Raw genomic sequence first — 20,051 nt, forward strand, 5'->3', positions numbered from 1 at the left:
TTTTTTTTTTTGAGACGGAGTCTTGCTCTGCCGCCCAGGCTGGAGTACAGTGGCCGGATCTTAGCTCACTGCAAGCTCCACCTCCCGGGTTCACGCCATTCTCCTGCCTCAGCCTCCCGAGTAGCTGGGACTACAGGTGCCTGCCACCTCGCCCGGCTAGTTTTTTGTATTTTTAGTAGAGATGGGGTTTCACCGTGTTAGCCAGGATGGTCTCGATCTCCTGACCTCGTGATCCGCCCATCTCGGCCTCCCAAAGTGCTGGGATTACAGGCTTGAGCCACCGCGTCCGGCCCCAAAATGTTTTTTAACCTTTTATGGTTTATGAGCACCTCTGAGAATCTATTGAAACCTGTGAGTTCTCTTCCCAGAAGTGATTCCATAAGGACACAAACATAATTTTGCATATAATTTTAGAAACTCATTCATGTAGCCCCTGGCAATTCCTGAGCCATAGATAAAGAAAACTTGCTTTAAAGTGTTAGCTATACAGTGATGTGAAAAAGTTCAAATCAGCCTTACAGGCACAGCCCACTTAAAAATATCTTATGGCATTTCCTACATTTAAAAAACAGGCATCTACACTATCATTAGTAGTATTATGTTTTTTAAGAGGCAGGGTCTCTGTCACCAGACTGGAGTACAGTGACGCAGTCACAGCTCACTGCAGCCTCAAACTACTAGGTTCAAGAGATCCTCCTTCCTTAGCCTCTGAAGTAGCTGGGACTATACTCATGAACTGCCGTACCTAGCTCCACATGATTGTTTTTAATTTTTGAGACAGGTCTTTCTCTGTCACCAGACTGAAGTCCAGTGGTGTCATCAGGGCTCGCTGTAGCCTTGACCTCTCAGGTTCAAGCTCCCAAGCAGCTGGGACTACAGATGTGCCCCAACACAGCTAATTTTTTTATTTGTGGACATGGGGGTCTCCCCATGTTGCCAAGGCCGGTCTCAAACTGCTGCACTCCAATAATGGAAATAGCTTCAGTCAAGGGAGGGGAATCAAGTGATGGGAATCCTGGCCCCACAGTGGGAATCCCCAGAGATTCCCCATGAGAGAGTCAGAGCTAAGCATACTCCAGGCCCAGAGAGCCTGAGGCTGGTACCCACTCTGATGTCTACTCAAATAGAAGCCATCTTATGGCGTCAGCCCTCCTGCCCTGGCTTCTAAACCAGCATCTCTGGGAGGAATGTGGGGAGGAGAGGCCAACTCCATGCTTCCTTTTCCAGGGCAGGCTTCCTGCTAAAGAGGCCCACTCTGGGAAAGGGAGAAGATTTAACACTGGCTAAACCAGGTTTGGCTTTTTGATTAATGTATTGAACTGGACATTCAATTCCTGAATTTGAGATGCTGACTTCAAGTGACCTTAGGACTATGTGTCACCTAAGAGGGAGAAGAAAGTCATTGGGTCTGCTGGATTTTCATCCAAAGAGGGGAATAATTCCCACCTGGAGTACAGTTTAAAGGAATATTGGGAGAAAAAAATAAAGTTGCATTTGATTGCCTCCAGAGCTGTGCTTACCAAGAACACTTTGGAAGAAGCCCCCAGGAAAGCCCTGATGGAAGGCGCACAGCCCAAGGGCTCTCAAGAATCTCCTTCCAGGCCCGGTGCAGTGGCTCACCCCTATAATCTCAGCACTTTTGGAGGCTGAGGTGGGCAGATCACAAGGTCAGGAGTTCGAAACCAGCCTGGCCAGTATGGTGAAACCCCGTCTCTACTAAAAATACAAAAATTAGCCAGGCGTGGTGGCAGGTGCCTATAATCCCAGCTACTCAGGAGGCTGAGGCAGAAGAATCGCTTGAACCCGGGAGGCAGAGGTTGCAGTGAGCCAAGATCATGCGGTTGCACTCCAGCCTGGGCAACAGAGCAAGACTGAATCTCAAAAAAGAATCTCCTTCCTGGCCTTGCCATGACAGTCCTCAGCCGTCTCCACATGACCAGCCATCTGCGACCCATGGTAGAGCCACAAGTCTAAAACCCCTCACAGCACAGGAAGTAACTCAGAGCACAGCATGTGACCTCTCCTGGTGATACTTGAGTAGTAAGAAGTGGCAACTCAGCCATAGCAAGTCTATATTTGGACCTTCACTCATGGCAGGCCTGTTGCTATTTGCAGCTGTAGCCAGCTCATGTTACCATCCAGCTTTGGTGCCTCACTTGCGGAACTCTGGTGTAAAATAGGCAGGGGTAGCCTGTGGGGCATGCAGAGGTCACCAGGAAGGAAAGCCTGCTGAACACGGATTCAATTTTCTAGCAGAACTCCAGGTCCTCTGAGTTAAAGGAAGCATTTATGGACGCTTAGCAGGCAAGTTTTGGGGTAGTCATATTCTTCCCATGCAAATTATATTATTAGAAACCAACTTAATGCTGCAATATTAATGCAACATATTTCCTGTAGGTGGGAAGAGATATCATGGTAAATTGCAGATGTTTAAATTACAATAAACAGTGTAAATGTTTTCTGTGCCTTCTTAAAGTAAGAATTCGCATTAACTGAACACGATGTTGGGACAGGATGTGAGAGGCTCTGATGAAGGCAGACAGGGGCTGGTGATTCTTGTAATGTGTCTTTAGGATATCTGTAGTGCTGGGGCCCATTTGCTAGAACCATTTGCTAGAACAGTTTGGAAATATAAATGTTGAATATCATCTGGCTATGCTATTGCGTTGTAAATACATTTTATTTAACCTGCATGTACATGCTGACAAATAATAACTTCATGCATTGATTCAAATACTAAAAAACAGCATCATAATTAGTTTTCACTTGTTATGCATACAGCCTCCTCCTATAGAAAGTTTTCAGGTTTGGGCAGTGTCTGCAAAGCCGATTTGAATCATTTTGTATCGCTGTAACACTTTAAGGCAAGTTTTCTTTCGCTGCTGTGCCTCAGGAATTGCCAAGGGCTACATGGGTGAGCTAAAATTATATGCAAAGTTATGTTCCTGCCCTTATGGAATCACTTCTGGGAAGAGAATTCACAGGTTTCAGTAGATTCAGTAGATGTGCCCATGACCCATAAAAGGTTAATAACAAGCCAAGTGAGGTGGCAGATTGCATGAGCCCAGGAGTTCAAGACCAGTCTGGGCAACACAGTGAGACCCTGTCTCTAAAAAAGAAAAAAAAAACATTCTGGGGGGACTTTTCTAAGTAATGCACAGGGATACACCTCCCATATAAGCCTTAGGTAAACATCCTTTTAACTTTTTTTTAACTGCTTCCCTATGGCATAATGGCATAGAGGAAAGGGTATCCAGCAAAGACATTCATAATGAACTGTGACTTATTACTTTACTTCTCTAAGCTTTAGTTTCACCATTTATAAAATGACAATTTATTGTCAACCTTCCTTTCTCCCCAAATCCTGATTCTGTTAAGAGTCTAGGTGTTGAGGGCAAAAGTGAGTGTTAACTGTAGGGTGTGTTGCAAAATTCCTACTTTGACACTGAGCAAGTTTGTGTTGAGACCAGTTTGTGTTATGTGTTCAAAGGGCAAGTGCCAGCTTGAAAGCATGTATTCTTATTTGTATTTGTACTAAGTGTTTTCCAGTCTTCTTGCTTGTGTCTTTCTGACAGTTCAACTTGGTGTTTCACATTCCAGCTTCTGGTTGAAAGAATTTCTCATGATGATTTATTGGTCATACAGAATCCTGGCTATTTCCCTTTGGGTAGCACATGGGAATGTAAGCATTATTTTTAGTGAACTGCTCGTCTGTCTGGAGATGGTGTGATTTAGTGGAAACCTGGGTTTGAATCCAAGCTCTTCACCTGACTGGTTGTGTGTCAGGTGAAAAGCTTGGATTCAAGCACAGGGCTAAATACAGAGTAGCCCAGATAAATTTTTGTAAAAGAAAATTGGCTATAAGCAAGCCCTTTATCCTCACAAGAACTCAGTTTTGCCATCCTAAAATCAGGATTTTTTTTAAACATCCATGACCTGCTGAATAAAATCAGGAAATTGAATTAGATGCTCTCCAAGGGACTTCCATCCCTAGAATACCACATCTCTGCCTGGGCCCCTTGGAAACTCTTGCTATAGGGAGAGGAATGATCTCATAGCAGATGTCTGTGCATGGTTATGAGGCCGTTCTGCTTTGGTGCCTGCTTTCATCATCAGCTGTTTTCAAGGGACAAATATTCCCACAGTGGCCACGGATGATTCCACACTGCTGTGGTCACTCTCCATGAATGACCAGGTAGAAGGCTTGTAGCCCAGGTGGGAGATACTAAGGTACGAATAATGGTAATTATAGTAAGAACAATAGCAATAACAGCAGCTAACACTTATTGAGGACTTACTTTAAGCCATGTATTATGTATAAAGTACATTATGTTATTTCGTCTAAATGCCAACCTTACGAGGTACACAGTGTTAATAGAGCTGTTTTATAGTCCATTAAAGTGAGGCCTAGAGAGATGTTTTTCCTGAAGTCATACTTCCAGGATGTGGCAGAAACAATGCAAACACAGGACTGTCTAAATCCAGAAGGCAGTGGTCTTGGGGAGGGGGGAGGAGGGACAGGAAAAGGGATATTACCTAGAGATTCAAGAAGTAGAGTCAAAATCAGCATGAATTGATTATTCATTAGATTGGGGGCATCAAAGATGAGCTTCTGGTTTGGTTTGGTGCTGGAGGGGGTGGCTGTCATGTTCTCATTCATGGATGGTAGCAATGCAAGTGGCCTTCATGGAGGGCCATGTTGGATGAGTAGGGGTTTAAGAAGCAGTGGTGAGACAGGGAAGAGTGGGGAGCTCTCAGCAGGCAGGACAGCCTGAGCCAGGGCCTAGGATGAGTCTCACATGGAAGACCCTGAGAGCGGCCAGAAGGAACAGAGAGTGACCGCTAGGGAAGTTGGGGCTGCTTGGGGAGTATAGAGCTATGGCATGGGGCAGGGGGTCCCTGGTGCCCAGAAGAGTTGGTACTTGCCAGTAATGGAGCCCTCAGAATGTAGGACATGCAGATGTACCACTTCTGCCTGAGCAAAGCAATGTATGCTGTATGAGTTGTGCTGTTATCCTGGGCAGGGACACCCCTGAGGAAGAACCATGGTGCACAGAGTCAGCAGACTGTAGAGACAGGAGGGTTTCAAGCAAGATTTCGAGCCTCAGAGGGAAATAGTGGGATTTTGGCCCTCCTAAAATCTGTGCTTTAGGAAGGAGAAGTACTCTGGGGTCCCAGGAAAGAGGGAAAGTGGCATCTCTGAGAAGTTGTGCATAGCCCCAGATGGGATAATAATCCCTTATTCACTTGTCTGGAGCCTCCTTGAGACCAGGAACTGTGTCTCATCCATTGTACCCCCAGCGCCTAGCCCGGTCCCATTCTCTTGAATTCACACCTCACCAACCCCATGAACATTCAGAGCTGGGGCAATGAATGATGCCCAACACCACAGACCATGCATGTGGTAAGGTTAGCCAGGGTCACAGAAGGACCTAGGGCTTCTCCAGATGTCCTCTGCATGGGTGCAGACTTTCCAGGTCATTCCATGTTGCCCCATAACACACTGGCTCCAGGACATCTAACTCTGCTGTGACCAGGTAGAATCTATAACGCCCCAGGAGCAGAGGCAGCAACCAGGACTCCCAGTGGAGTAGAGACGAGGAACTGCTTCTAAGCTTGGGAGACCTGCTGCTGCTGTTGCTGGCTGATAAGAGGCCCCTGGGGAAGAAGCATGACCCTCCCATCCTCTCAGGTTCTATTTCCGGAGATACTTGTGCTTAGCTTCATTCTCTTCCTCTTTCTCCCCCATGATGCCAAGTAAGAGCTCAACCCAGCTGTTAATGGTAAGATATTATTTCCATGCAATGTGTGTAATTCTGATTAGCTGGGCAATCCGACATACAGGAGTGTGAAGGCAGGATTCAGAGCCTCTTAGGGTAGAAGGCTCTGATTGCTTTGTTGAGAATCATCCACTACAATAAGGGATTCAGGATGAGAGAGGAGGCAAAGTGGTGTTTCCGTAGCTGGAAGGGAACTTTGACCTTGTGAACCATCAGAGGGAAACATGGGCTAAAGTGCGGGCAATGTGCATGATACCCAGGAGGAGCTAGCAATGCCTTGGGTCTGGTATGTATGGAGCGGGATGCTTGCCGGTATAGCTGAGCGCTGATTTTGCTGGGACGCAGATTCAGTGTGAGAAAAAGTTGTGCCCTAGTTCACTCGAAGCCATACTTCTCCAGCTCTGTGTACAGGCTGCATTAGTGAGGATGAACCAGGACTGCCCCAGCCAGGGCCTAATGGTGGACAGGTTTCTTAGTAGTAACCTCTCCATAAAGAAAACCCAATTCTGGAGTCTTCATAAATCATAGATGCTCTGGAGGCAAAACACTGGCCCTGGTGCCTAGAAACCACTGGCTTTGCAATGCTGCCTCTGGAAACCTACCTCCACTCATCCTTCTCTCCATCTAGGGGGTGGACTTGATCCTGTTTGTGGTCCCAGGTGGCATGGACCAAGACCTGGTGGAGGTGGTGCACTGTGTGCCTTAATCCTGCGTGGTCATGGTATCTCAGCCTCAGCAGGTGTTACCGAAGTGATATTTACCACTGTCTTCCATGTGAAGAGTTTTGGAGCACTGGAGAGTGGGAGAACTCCAAGAGTGATGTTCCCAAGTCTTAGAGTCTCAGGAGCAAGGTTTCCTTATAAGGATCCAGATCTCTGAAACCAATAACATACATGGCATTGGGTTAGGATAGCAGCATCTTTTTCACCTAATGACTGCTGGAAGTCGACTTCTCTGTGTGGTGCTGATAGAGTACCTAGAAAAACAGCAACCCATGGACACTTCAGAGTGAAGAAGAGAAGAGAGAAGGTCCCCAGGGGCTCACCAGGGCTGAGTCCATGTAGTGACACTTCCACATCCCACCTCCCCAAACACTCTACCATCAGAGAAGGCTGGTTGGTTCTTGTGTTTTTGTCTTGTCAGAAAGCCAGGGTGAGCGCATGGAGGAAAATGTGAGGGATTTCCAAGGCGGGATGTAGCCATGATTAACTGGGGGAGTGATATTTGGTACAGAGCCCCAGTTGAAGTGGCTAAGGGCCCCTCCAGGTTAAGAGCAGGACACAGTTCCATCACTGGGATCCAGAACCTCCTATTCTTGGATCAAAATGTTACCAGCATCCTGGGTTCTTGTGATCTCCCAGGATAGAAATCAAGAGAGATCACCAGACACAGCAGCAAAGACAAAGTTTATTTTAGCTTGTGCACAAGGAAGCCGGCACTGAAGAAGAAAAGAATGGGCTGCCCCTTGAGGAAAGTAGTGTGTGGGTTAGTTTTATAAAGTCTTTCTATAGGGAAGGGTTACATCGGGGCATGTGTAGAAGGGTTTTTCTAGTGCTTGCACAGTGGCTCAACATGCTTCTTCATACATTATATGTAACATTAGCATTTTAAATCACCACCCCAGGTGTGATTTTCAGCAAAAATGAAGAAGGGTAACTACAGGTTGGAGTTTAAATCTAACTGCACATTTGGGGCTCCAGGGAAGTCCCTAGACCCCCGAAATAGGAGCTTATGGTTATAGCTTCTTGGGTCTTTTGTTACTGATTGGCTGGGAGTTAGATAAGCAAGAGCTTGACTGAGGGGCTTTTTTTTTTTTTTTTGAGACAGTCTCACTCTGTTCCCCAAGCTGGAGTGCAGTAGCGTGATCTTGGATCACTGCAACCTTCGCCTCCCAGGTTGAAGCGATTCTCATGCCTCAGCCTGCCGAGTAGCTGGGATTACAGGCTCCCACCACCACGCCCAGCTAATTTTTGTATTTCTAGTAGAGACGGGGTTTCATCATACTAGCCAGGCTGGTCTTGAACTCCTGACCTCAGGGGATCCGCCCACCTCAGCCTCCTAAAGTGCTGAGATTACAGGTGTGAGCCACTGCGCAGGGCCAACTGAAGGGCTTTTATCCTTTTCCGCCAGATCATCTTAACATAGGAAGCTAACTAGCCTCCCTGTCTCAAATCCTTCCTAAATGGGCCAGATATAGAACTGTGTTGGCACCTCTGCTCTCCTCATCACTACTCCTAGCCTTTTCCTGTGCTCACAGGACAAAACTTGGAGGGCACCGGGGGAGGCAGTGAGCAGAGCCTGGCTGGTTGTCCCCAGGAAGGAAGGAGGAGGTCCAGGCCATAACGGCAAGGTGTCATCTCTGACCAGCCTAGGACGCAGGACAGAGTTCTTCTTCCTGAGGCCATGGGTAACTTGACTTCCACAAATAAAAGCTGAGGAAGAGGGATGAAACTGGAGGCTTACAGCAGGAATGTCCAGGGAGGGCAGGGGGAAGGGCAGGCAGGCAGTTCAGGACATCACAGACTTTCATGGCCAGAGTGTAGAGAGGCTGAAGAAGGTGGGTTTTCTGGAGGACTGTCCCAACCTCTCAGGGGCCAGCTGGGCATCCAGGCATCTCCTACCTTAGAAGGTAGACCAGCAGAATAGGCACCACTTAGAGATTTAGAAATGCAGTTTTCCAGACCTCACTCTAGACTTTCTGACTCTACATTTAACCAGATCCTCAAGGTGACGTGTGTGCAGGAAAGTTTGAGAAACCTTGTTGAGGGGAGGAGTTCTGACAGGGCTGGAGGGAGGACACCCCTCTAACAGGCAGCACGCAGGGGCTGCCATGGAGGTGACATCACACCACATGGTGAGTTGGGGAAAGAGAGAGGCAATGAGCTCCTTCCGGCGGGGCTGAGTGTGAGGGGGCTGCTGGAGGGGGCTGCTCAAGACAGCAGCTGTGCCTCTGAGCCTCTGCCTCTGCATGGGGCACAGGTTAGGGCCAGAGACATGGATTTGGAGCCTCAGAAGAGACGGGGACGTAGAAGCTGTGAGACTGGACGAGATCACCTAGAGCAAGTAGAGAGTGGGAAGAGGGCCTAGAATGGAGGTTGAGGGGATGCCCCCATATAAACAGCAGCCAAGGGGAGGAACTTGGCAGAGATTTCAGCAATCAGTGGCCTAGGGGAAATTCCAGCTGAGCGGGGGGAGACAGAAGGGTCAATAGGATTGAATGGATGGAGCAGACAGGAGAGCACCAGACAGGGTCCATGGATTTCACAGGCCATCAGAAAATGTTACATTAAAAGGGCTATCAAAAGCGGAGATAGGCCAGGCACATTGGCTCACACCTGTAATCCCAACATTTTGGGAGACCAAGGCGGGAGGATTACTTAAGCAAGAGTTTGAGACCAGCCTGGGCAACATAGTGAGACCCTGTCTCTACAAAAATTACAAAAATTAGCCAGGCATGGTGGTCTGTGCCTGTGATCCCATCTGCTCAGGAGGCTGAGGTGGGAGGATTGCTTCAGCCCAGGAGGTCAAAGCAGCAGTGAGCTGAGATCGCACCACTGCACTCCAATCTGGGCAACAGAGCAAGACCCTGTCTCAAAAAACAAACAAACAAACAACAACAACAACAACGAAAAAAACAGTGGAGATAGTGGAAAGAAAACTTAATGCCTTTTTAAAAACATAGTTTGGGAAGTGGCTATTAAAAGGACAGTCTATCAGCAGAAGTGACAGTCCATCACTGCAGAAAGATAAATAGAGCTGACAGGGGAAGCTGCTGAACTTGTTGATTTCTGTTTTCTGTGTACAGCTGTGGAACAAATAGGGAAGACAAACAGCTGGCTGCTAACTCTGATCACATAAATGGAAGTTAAGGAAAACTGGATCATAAAAGTGATGGATAAGGAAAAAACAGTGCTAAACCATATCTTAAAATATTTTGCTTATCTTATTTTTCTCAAAACATTATATATATGTCATGTTAAAATAGCTTAATAATATTGGGGGTTTTTTTAAAAAAAAAAAAGGTGGCCGGGCGCGGTGGCTTAAGCCTGTAATCCCAGCACTTTGGGAGGCCGAGATGGGCGGATCACAAGGTCAGGAGATCGAGACCAGCCTGGCTAACTCAGCAAAACCCCGTCTCTACTAAAAAATACAAAAAACTAGCCGGGCGAGGTGGTGGGCGCCTGTAGTCCCAGCTACTCGGGAGGCTGAGGCAGGAGAATGGCGTAAAAACCCGGGAGGCGGAGCTTGCAGTGAGCTGAGATCCGGCCACTGCACTCCAGCCTGGGCGACACAGCGAGACTCCGTCTCAAAAAAAAAAAAAAAAAAAAAAAAAGAAAAAAGAAAAATTAAAAATTAAAAAATTTTAAAAAGGCATTAAGTTTACCACAATTTTTTAATGGGGGTAGGCATTGGGAACTGGATTGTGATGATGGCTGCACAATTTGGGGAATTTACTAAAAATCATTGAATTGTGCACTTAAAACATGAATTTTCTTCCTTTCTTCCTTTGTTTCTTCCAACAGGGTCTTGCTCTGTCACCCAGGCTGGAGTGCAGTGGCAAGATAATAGTTCACTGCAGCCTCAATCTTCCAAGCTAAAGTGATCCTCCCACCTTAGTGTCCCGAGTAGCTAGGACTGCAGGCACACACCACCATGCTGGGCTAGTTTTTTGTTTTTGTTTTTGTTTTTTTAATAGAGGTGAGGTTTCTTTGTGTTGTCCAGGCTGGTCTCAAACTCCTAACCTCAAGAGGTCCTCCCACCTTTGCCTCCCAAAGTGCTTGGATAACAGGTGTCAGCCACTGTACCTGACCTGTAATATTTTTCTGTTCTTGGAAAGTCTTTTGTTGGTCATCTATGATACTTCTCTATAAAAATACACATGTATAACTTGAGATTTAAGATTTCCTCTTATTCTCCTGGGACCATACATCTCTGAATAGTAAACTCTTTTTTTCTTTTGGATGAAGTTACCAATACAGCTTTTAGTCACATGTAAGCAAAATAACATAAATATATAAAAAATTTCAGTAAATAATAATTATTATTATTTTTATTTATTTATTTTTTTTGAGATGGAGTCTCACTCTGTCGCCGAGGCTGGAGTGCAGTGGCGCGATCTCGGCTCACTGCAAGCTCCGCCTCCCGGGTTCATGCCATTCTCCTGCCTCAGCCTCCTGAGTAGCTGGGACTACAGGTGCCGCCACCACACTCTCCTAACTTTGTATTTTTAGTAGAGACTGGGTTTCACCGTGTTAGCCAGGATGGTCTCGATCTCCTGACCTTGTGATCTGCCCGCCTTGGCCTCCCAAAGTGCTGGGATTACAGGCATGAGCCAGCGCGCCCGGCCAATAATTATTACATGAAAAATAAAATGGAAATGCATCTCTTAATGAGGTAGATGGAACTTTTTTTAAAAAGTTGATTTGTGTATCCGTTGATGAAAATTACATGTTTTAGACTGCAACAGGAATTAGGGTCAATTGTCTTTCTGCTTTCATTTTGTTGATGTAAGCACTGAGCAACCTTGCTCAGCTACATAATCAAACATTGATGGAAATGAAAGTGTTTTATTATAGCAGTGTCACTCACATTTTTTAACTCTTTCTGCAATGTGTGTCAAACAGTACATAGTGATCTATCATGAAAAATTATTTTTAATCATATATTAGCTGACAATTTGATTAGATCTTCCTTCAACTTTATTGAAAGCAAAGAACTGGAAACCACTCAGCTTGAAAACAAATTTTTTCTTATGCATTCATTAATGTCACTCACCCTCCACCATTGATAGCAATACTTCAAATTGTCCTTCCATTTAATCCCCTGGAGGTTTTTGGGTTTTGTTGTTGTTGTTGTTGTTTAATTCCCAAGCAATGAAATTTTACAGTGCAATGAAATATTCAGGACAAGTGAGAGGTATAGTTTTACTTTTGTAATAAAGAGAAGAAGGACTATTGTGAAAAAAGAATCTACATGAAGCCTCAAATGCTGGCTTCTTTCCAGGCAGAGCAGCTCTGGGAAAGATTAAAAATGAAGTTGAGCATCTGGGAGCTGATCCTCCTGAAGCTATCTATACCCATGTACCCCTTGGAAAGTCTTCACATACAGATTCCATAGCCTGAACAGTGATGGTGGGAATGCCACCCTTTGATGGAGTCTGGATAGGAAAAGGGGAGAAGGCCAGGCGCGGTGGCTCATGCCTGTAATCCCAGCACTTTGGGAGGCCAAGGTGGGCAGATCATGAGGTCAGGAGATCGAGACCATGCTGGCTAACACAGTGAAACCCCGTCTCTACTAAAAATACAAAAAAAAAAAAATTAGGTGGGCGTGGTGGCGGGCGTCTATAGTCCCAGCTACTGGGGAGGCTGAGGCAGGAGAATGGCGTGAACCCGGGAGGCGGAGCTTGCAGTGAGCCGAGATCGCGCCACTCACTCCAGCCTGGGTGGCAGAGCGAGACTCCATCTCAAAAAAAAAAAAAAAAAAAAAAGGAAAAGGGGAGAAAGAGAATAACAGCTAGCAGAGAAAGCTAGGTGGAAAGTTTATTTTTAGTCTGGGACAATGAATTAGTCATCTATTGTGACATAACAAATTATTTCAAAACTTGGCAGCTTAAAACAACAAATATTTATTCTCTTGAATGGTTTCTGATGGTCAAGAACCTGAGAACAGTTCGTCTGGGTGATTGTGGCTCAGGGTCTCTCATGAGGCCTGGTGACCACTTTCCCTTGGTCCTTCAGTATGTCTTATGCCCACAGCAATGCTACCAACTTCTTCGGCTCACCTGCCAGCTAACCTTGGTTCACCTGTGTTTCCATATGTTTTTCTTGCTTGTACAGCCACTGGGGACCAACTCTGGCCAGGACAATTCTGTTTGCCATGATGTGGGTTGAAATCACAACTTCTCCTGGGCCTGGTGGCTCACGCCTGTAATCCCAGCACTTTGGGAGGCCGAGGCAGGTGGATCATGAAGTCAGGAGTTTGAGACCAGCCTGGCCAACATGATGAAACCTTGTCTCTACTAAAAAATACAAAAATTAGCTGGGCGTGGTTGTGGGAGCCTGTAATCCCAGCTACACGGGAGGCTGAGGCAGGAAAATCGCTTGAAACCGGAAGGCGGAGGTTGCAGTGAGCAGAGATCGCACCACTGCACTCCCACCTGGGCAACAAGAGCAAAACTCTGTCTCAGGAAAAAAAAAAAAAAAAAAAAAAGAAAAAGAAATCAAAACTTCTTCTATGACATTTGAACTCCCTGTGAAGTTTATCCTGTGAGGAAGAGTTTTTCTCTCGGTCTTAGAGTATCCTTTAGTGTCCTCTTCATAATTACTCTCCTATCATAACTCTCCTATCATCTAACACTTTTTTTTTTTTGAGATGGAGTTACCATTACCCAGGCTGAAGCGAAGGAGTGCAATCTCAGCTAACTGCAATCTCCGTCTTTTGGGCTCAAGAGACCCTCCTGCCTCAGCCTCCTGAGTAGCTGGGATTACAGGCATGTGCCACCATGCCTGGCTAATTTTTTTGTATTTTTCGTAGAGACGGAGTTTCACCATATTGCCCAGGCTGGTCTCAAACTCCTGAGCTCAAACGATCTGCCCACCTCAGCCTCCTAAAGTGCTGGGATTACAGGCATGAGCCACTGCGCCTGGCCTAATACTCCTTTAGAATGAACTGTCTTCCTCTAATATATTCTCTAACCTCTGATTTATTATCCTACTAGGAAGTTGAGAATTGGAATGTTCATTATCAGGTTCTGGGGAGGATTTTCTTTGGGGGCATGTTATATTATTTCATAGGAAATGCCATTTTGTTATACAGAAAAAAAACATCATAGCTTGAGCTCCTCCAAAAAAGTGTTGTAATTTAGAAATTCTTAGGAAGCTTGTCATAATGAATCAATAAAAAATTAATAACAATATAGCCAACTCTATGTTGTCTACAAGATACACACGTTAGATTCAAAAATACAAATAGATTGAAACTAAAAGGATAGAAAAAGATAAATCATGTAAACAGCAACCACAGGAAAGCTAGAGGGGCTGTACTGACATCAGAAAAAAATGGATTTAAAACCAAAAAGTGTTACTAGAGATAAAGAGGGATATGCTATCATTAGAAAAGAGCCAATCCATCAGAAAGATATGACAATTATATATGTATATGCACCTAACTACAGAGTACCAAAATATGTCAAACAAAAACTGACATAAATGAAGGTAGAAATGGAAACTCCAACAATAATAGTTGAAGACTTCAATACTCTGCTTTCAAGAATGGATAGAATGACTAAGCAGAAGATCAACAAGGAAATAGAAGACTTAAATAATACTGTAAACCAAATGGACCTAACAGACATCTATATAACACTCTACTCAACAATAGCAGAAGCAGAATACACATTCTTCCGAAATGCCTATGGAACGTTCTCTAAGATAGACCATATACTAGCCCATAAAACAAACCTCAATACATTTAAAAGGATAGAAATAATACAAAATATGTTTTCTTGTCGCAATGGAATGCACAAAGAAAGTTGGAAAACTCACAAATATGTGGAAATTAAACAACACACTCCTCAATAACCAATGGGTCAAAGAAGAAATCAAAATGGAAGTTAGAAAATACTTTGAGATGAATAGACATGAAGATAACATGAAAACTTGTGGGTAAAGCAAAAGCAGTGATTAGAGGAAAATTTATAGCCATAAATGCCTATATTTAACAAGAAGAAAGATCTCAAATCAATACATTTAAAAGCTGGAAAAAGAAGAGCAAACTAACAAAACAAGCAGAGGAAGGAAATAATAAGTATTAGAGTAGAAATTAATGAAATAAATAATAGAAAAACAATAGGGAAAATTAAAGAAACCAAAGCAGATTATTTGAAGTAATCAGCAAAATTGGCAAACCTCTAGTCAGAGGTTTGACCAAGAGAAAATGAGAGAAAACTCAAATTACTAGAATCAGAAATGAAAAAGGGGCATTACTACCAAGCATACAGAAATAAAAAAGATTGAAAAGAAATACTATGAACAACTGTATTAGAATAAATTAGATAATTTAAATGAAATAGACATTTCCTAGAAAGACACAAAGTCCCAAAACAGACCAAGGAAGAAATAGGCAATCTAAATAGGCCTAAGTAAAGAGATTAAATTAATAATTAAAAAACTAGCTTTTTCCAAAGTGAATTCAGGGCCCCGTTGCTACTTGTGCTATACTTTGACATACCTTTCCTTTCTTATTTTGTAAACTTCCTGGAAAGCCGTCTTCACTTAGTATCTCCTAGTCTCTCTATGTGTGGTTGGTAGTCATGGAAGTGACACCTAAAGTAAGCCAGAAGTTCGGTGGAACGTGTGAGAAACTGTTTTGTGCTTTTATGGATGTCATACTTGACAATACATGTATAAGTTACATGAATTGATGCTAAATATATCTTCCATTTGAATTCCTTTTGGACAAAGTTATTTCTTGATGTGGAAAAAAACAAAAAAACAAAAAACAAAACCCAGCCTGGCCAACATGGTGAAACCCCGTCTCTACTAAAAATACAAAAATTAGCCAGGTGTGGTGGCAGGTGCCTGTAATCCCAGCTACCTGGGATGCTGAGGCAGGAAAATCACGTGGACCTGGGAGGTGGAGGTTGTAGTTAGCCGAGATTGTGCCACTGCACTCCAGCCTGGGTGACAGAGTAAGACCCTGTCTCAAAAAAAAATTAATAATAATAGTAATAATAATACATCACCCACGAAGAAAAGCCTAGGACCAGGTGGCTTCACTGATGAATTCTGCCAAATGTTGAAAGAAGCATTAATAACAATTCTTTACATACTGTTCCAAAAAACAGAAGAACAGGAACACTTCTCAACTCATTCAATGAAACATATTACCCTGATACCAAAACCAGAGAAAGATATCACAAGAAAAAAAACCAAAACTACACGCCAGTATTTGTTAGGAATATGAATTCAAAATCCCTCAGCAAAATGCTAGCAAACTGAATCTAGTCACATATAACAAAAACTTAGGCCAGACACAGCGGCTAATGCCTGTAATCCCTCCTAAAAAACAATAACAAAAAAGAAAAATATTAAACATTATGACCAAGTGGGATTTATCCCAAATTTGGCAATGGATTATTAGACATGACATCAAAAGCACAAGCAGCAACAACAACAAAAAATAGATAAACTAGACTTCATCAAAATTAAAAACGTTTGTGCTTCAAGTGACATCATCAAGAAAATAAAAGGACACCTCACCGAATAGAAGAAAAATATTTGTAATGTACATACCTGACAGTGGACTAGAATCCAGAATACATAAAGAACTCTTAGAGCTCAATAACAAAAAGGCAAATAACCCAATTTAAAAATGGGCAAAAGATTCAGAGAGGTGTTTCTTCAAAGCAGGTATACAAATGGCCAATAAATATATGAAAGATAACTGACATCATTATTCATCAGGGACATGCAAATCAAAACCACAATGAGATACCATTTCATAACCACTAGGATGACTGTAATCAAACAGTCAGATAATAACAAGTGCTGACGAGAATGTGGAGAAATCAGAGCTTTCCTACACTGCTGGCAGGAATGTAAAATGGTGTAGACAATTTGGAAAATGGTTTGGTGGTTTTTCAGAAAGTTAAACATAAGTTACCATTTGACCCAGTGATTGCACTCTGAGGTGTTAACTCACTCCTAGGTATATACCTACAAGAGATGAAAACATATTCACACAAAAACTTGTACACAAATGTCTTTAGCAGCATTATTTAAAATAGCCAAAAGGTAGAAACAACCCAAATGAAATGGGAAACCACCTGAATCAGCTGATGCATGGGCAAACAAAATATGGTATATCCATACAACGGAATATTTTTCCAGTGCTAAAAAGGGAATGAAATACTGATACATGCTACGACATGGATGAACCTTGAAAACAGTATGCTCAGTGAGAGAAGCAGTTACAAAAGATCATATACTATATTATTCCATTTATAGGAAATGTCCAAACAGGAAAATCAATAGAGACAGAAAGTAGATTAGTTGTTGCTTAGGGATAGGAGAGATGGGGGAATGCTGGTGGTGATAGCTAAAGGGTACAGTGCTTCTTTTTGAGGTGATAAAAATGCTCTAAAATTACGGCCGGGCACAGTGGCTCACTCCTGTAATCCCAGCATTTTGGGAGGCTGAGGTGGGAGGATCCCTTGAACTCAGGAGTTCAAGACCATCCTGGGCAACATGGCATGACCCTGTCTCTAAAAAAAAAAACAATTCAAAAGTTAGCCAGGCATGGCAGCACGTGCCTGTAGTCCCAGCTACTTGGGAGGCTGAGGTGGGAGGATCCCCTGAGCCCAGGAGGCAGATGTTGCAGTGAGCCAAGATGGTGCCACTGCACTCCAGCCTGGGTGACAGAGGGAGACCATGTCTCAAAAAATTTTTTTAAATTTAAAAATACATGCTGTGAAATTGACTGTGGTGATCACCACATATATGTGTGAGTATACTAAAAACCACTACATTATACACTTTTAGCAGGTGAATTGTATGGTATATGAATTATGCCTCAATAAAACTGTTACAAACAAGAATTAATAAGACACAATGGGCTGGGCGCGGTGGCTCACGCCTGTAATCCCAGTACTTTGGGAGTCCGAGGCAGGCGGATCATGAGGTCAGGAGATCGAGACCCTCCTGGCTAACATGGTGAAACCCTGTCTCTACTAAAAATACAAAAAAAAAATTAGCTGGGCATGGTGGCAGGTGCCTGCAGTCCCAGCTACTCAGGAGGCTGAGGCAGGAGAATGGCATGAACTCGGGAGGCGAAGTGAGCAGAGATCGCGCAACTGCACTCCAGCCTGGGCAACAGAGCGAGACTCCGTCTCAAACACACACACACACACACACACACACACACACAAATGGCAGCTCTGTGCCAGAAAGAAAGCATGGACTTTGGAGTCCAACAGACTGTGTTAATCTGGTTCTCCAAGAAGCAGGAACAATATGCAAAAGAATTTTATTAGAGGAAACACCTATTTGAGCGATAAAATGCGGAGGCAGCTAGGAAAGGCTGGGAGAACTGCCAGACCATGATGCAAGTCTGACCCTGGCTGAAGGAGAGGAAGAGGGAAGGTTCAGGGAAGATTCAGGCAAGTATCCTAGACTACCATGCAGTCTAAGAAAGCCTTAGTGAGGCTGTCAGGGAATCCTCCAGCCAACTCCCCTGCCCATCAGAGAAGTGTGTTGTTGTTGTTGTTGTTGTTGTTGTTGTCGTCGTCGTTGTTTGAGACGGAGTCTCGCTCTATTATCCAGGCTGGAGTGCAGTGGTGCAGTCACGGCTCACTGCAACCTCCGCCTCCCTGGTTCAAGCAATTCTTCTGCCTCAGCCTCCCAGGTAGCTGGGATTACAGGCACCTGCCACCATGACTGGCTAATTTTTTGTGTTTTTAGTAGAGACTGGGTTTCACCACGTTGGTCAGGCTGGTCTCAAACTCCTGACCTCATGATCCACCCGCCTCCGAAAGTGCTGAGATTACAGGCGACCAGCCTTCTGTTTGCTATGTTGCCCAGGCTGGTCTTGAACTCCTGGGCTCAAGTGATCCTCCCATCTCAGCCTCCTGAGTAACTGGAACTAGAGAAGGGCTCAGATGAGTTTTGTATCAACCAGAAATGGATCTGCCTTAGAATCCCTGGCTGTGCTTGTCACTGGATGGCAGATGTTTGTGGCAAGCTTGCTATGCAGCAATGAACTTCAGGGGGCAACTGAAACCTCCAGTCAATTACACTCCCTGTAGTTGGATATCTGTGAAGCACAGTTGCATAACTGCCACACCGATTAAGGCTCAAATCCCAGTTCAACAATATACTAACTGTGTGGCCTTGCACAAGATACCCTCCCTGAGACACAGTTGACTCATCTACAAAATGGGGATGATAGTAGTACCTGCCACATAGGGTCGATGTGAGAATAATGTATATATAAACTGCCTAACACAGAAAAGGCATACAATAAGTGTTCAAGAAGTAGTAGCTATTACTAATATTGTATTTACTACTACTATTGTTATTATTATATCCTTCTAGACTTTATGTACTTCATTAAAATAGTGGACATCATATTCTACATATAATAGGTGTTCTGTTTATTTTGCTTAACATCATATTGTATGTCTTTTTCCAAGTTACCATTTGCTCTCCATAAACATTTTGAAGGCTGTTTTGTAGTCTATGTAGTATACATACCCGAGCTTACTTAGCCCTTCTCTTAATCATTAAACCTTTCCCCAAAAAACAGTTTTTGCTACTTAAAACAATTCTGTAGTGGACATTTTTACATAAAATAATTTTTTTCTTTGTATTTGGGATTTTTCCTCAAGGTTCCAGAATAGGATTACTAGGTTAGAGAGAGTGTGGACAGGCTAGAGAGTTGTATGTATGAACACATTTTTTTTTTTTTTTTAGACAGAGTCTTGCTCTGTCGCCCAGGCTGGAGTACATTGGTGCAATCATGGCTCACTGCTTCAGCCTCCCAAGTAGCTGGAACTACAGACATGCACCACCACACCTGGCAAATTCTTAAATTTTTTGTAGACATGGGGTTTCACTATGTTGCCTAGGCTGGTCTCAAACTCCTGGCCTCAAGCAATCCTCCTGCCTCACCCTCCCAAAGTGCTGGGATTACAGGCATGAATCACCACACCCAGCTGAGAGTGTGAACATTTTTAAGGTTCCTGACCCGGGTTGCCAAGCTTGGTCTTCAGAAAAATGGGGCCAGTTTACATTCCAGCCGGCAGCATATGAGAGTGCTCACTTCACTGTCCCCTTATCCAGCCGGGGTTATCACTTTTGACATTTTTAAATATTTTCTAACTGAAAAGGCAAAACAGCCTCTACTTATTTGTTCTGTCCCTTTTTTTTTTTTTTTTTTTGAGACAGGGTCTTGCTCTGTCACCCAGGCTGGAGTGCAGTGGTGTGATTTAGGTTCACTGCAACCTCCACCCCCCAGGCTCAAGTGATCCTCCCACCTCAGCCTCCCAAGTAGCTGGGACGACAGGTGCACACCACTATGCCTGGCTTTTTTTTTTTTTTTTTTTTTTTTTTGTATTTTTGGTAGAGACAGGGTCTTGCCATATTGCCCAGGATGATCTCGAACTCTTGAGCTCAAGCAATCCATTCGCCTCAGCCTCCCAAAGTACTGGGATTACAGGCATGAGCCACCATGCCAGGCCTGTTCTGTTACTTTTAAGTACAGTTTTTTTTTCAA

General features: G+C 44.0%; 1 protein-coding gene across 3 annotated transcripts in view; it reads left to right on the plus strand.

Moving 5' to 3' along the window:
- Positions 1-2,199: 2,199 nt before the first annotated feature.
- FSD2 (fibronectin type III and SPRY domain containing 2) overlaps positions 2,200-20,051 on the plus strand; it is a 49,724-nt gene continuing 31,872 nt past the window's right edge. For 2 of the 3 annotated variants that reach the window (XM_025392369.1, XM_025392370.1), the window contains exon 1: positions 2,201-2,304. The gene's annotated coding sequence lies outside the window, so the exon portion shown is untranslated. Of the gene's footprint in view, positions 2,305-12,616; positions 12,734-20,051 lie in introns of all 3 variants that reach the window. The other variant, XM_025392371.1, reaches the window with a different exon arrangement.

This window comes from Theropithecus gelada, chromosome 7b (assembly GCF_003255815.1).
Source record: "Theropithecus gelada isolate Dixy chromosome 7b, Tgel_1.0, whole genome shotgun sequence".
Lineage (NCBI taxonomy): Eukaryota > Metazoa > Chordata > Mammalia > Primates > Cercopithecidae > Theropithecus > Theropithecus gelada.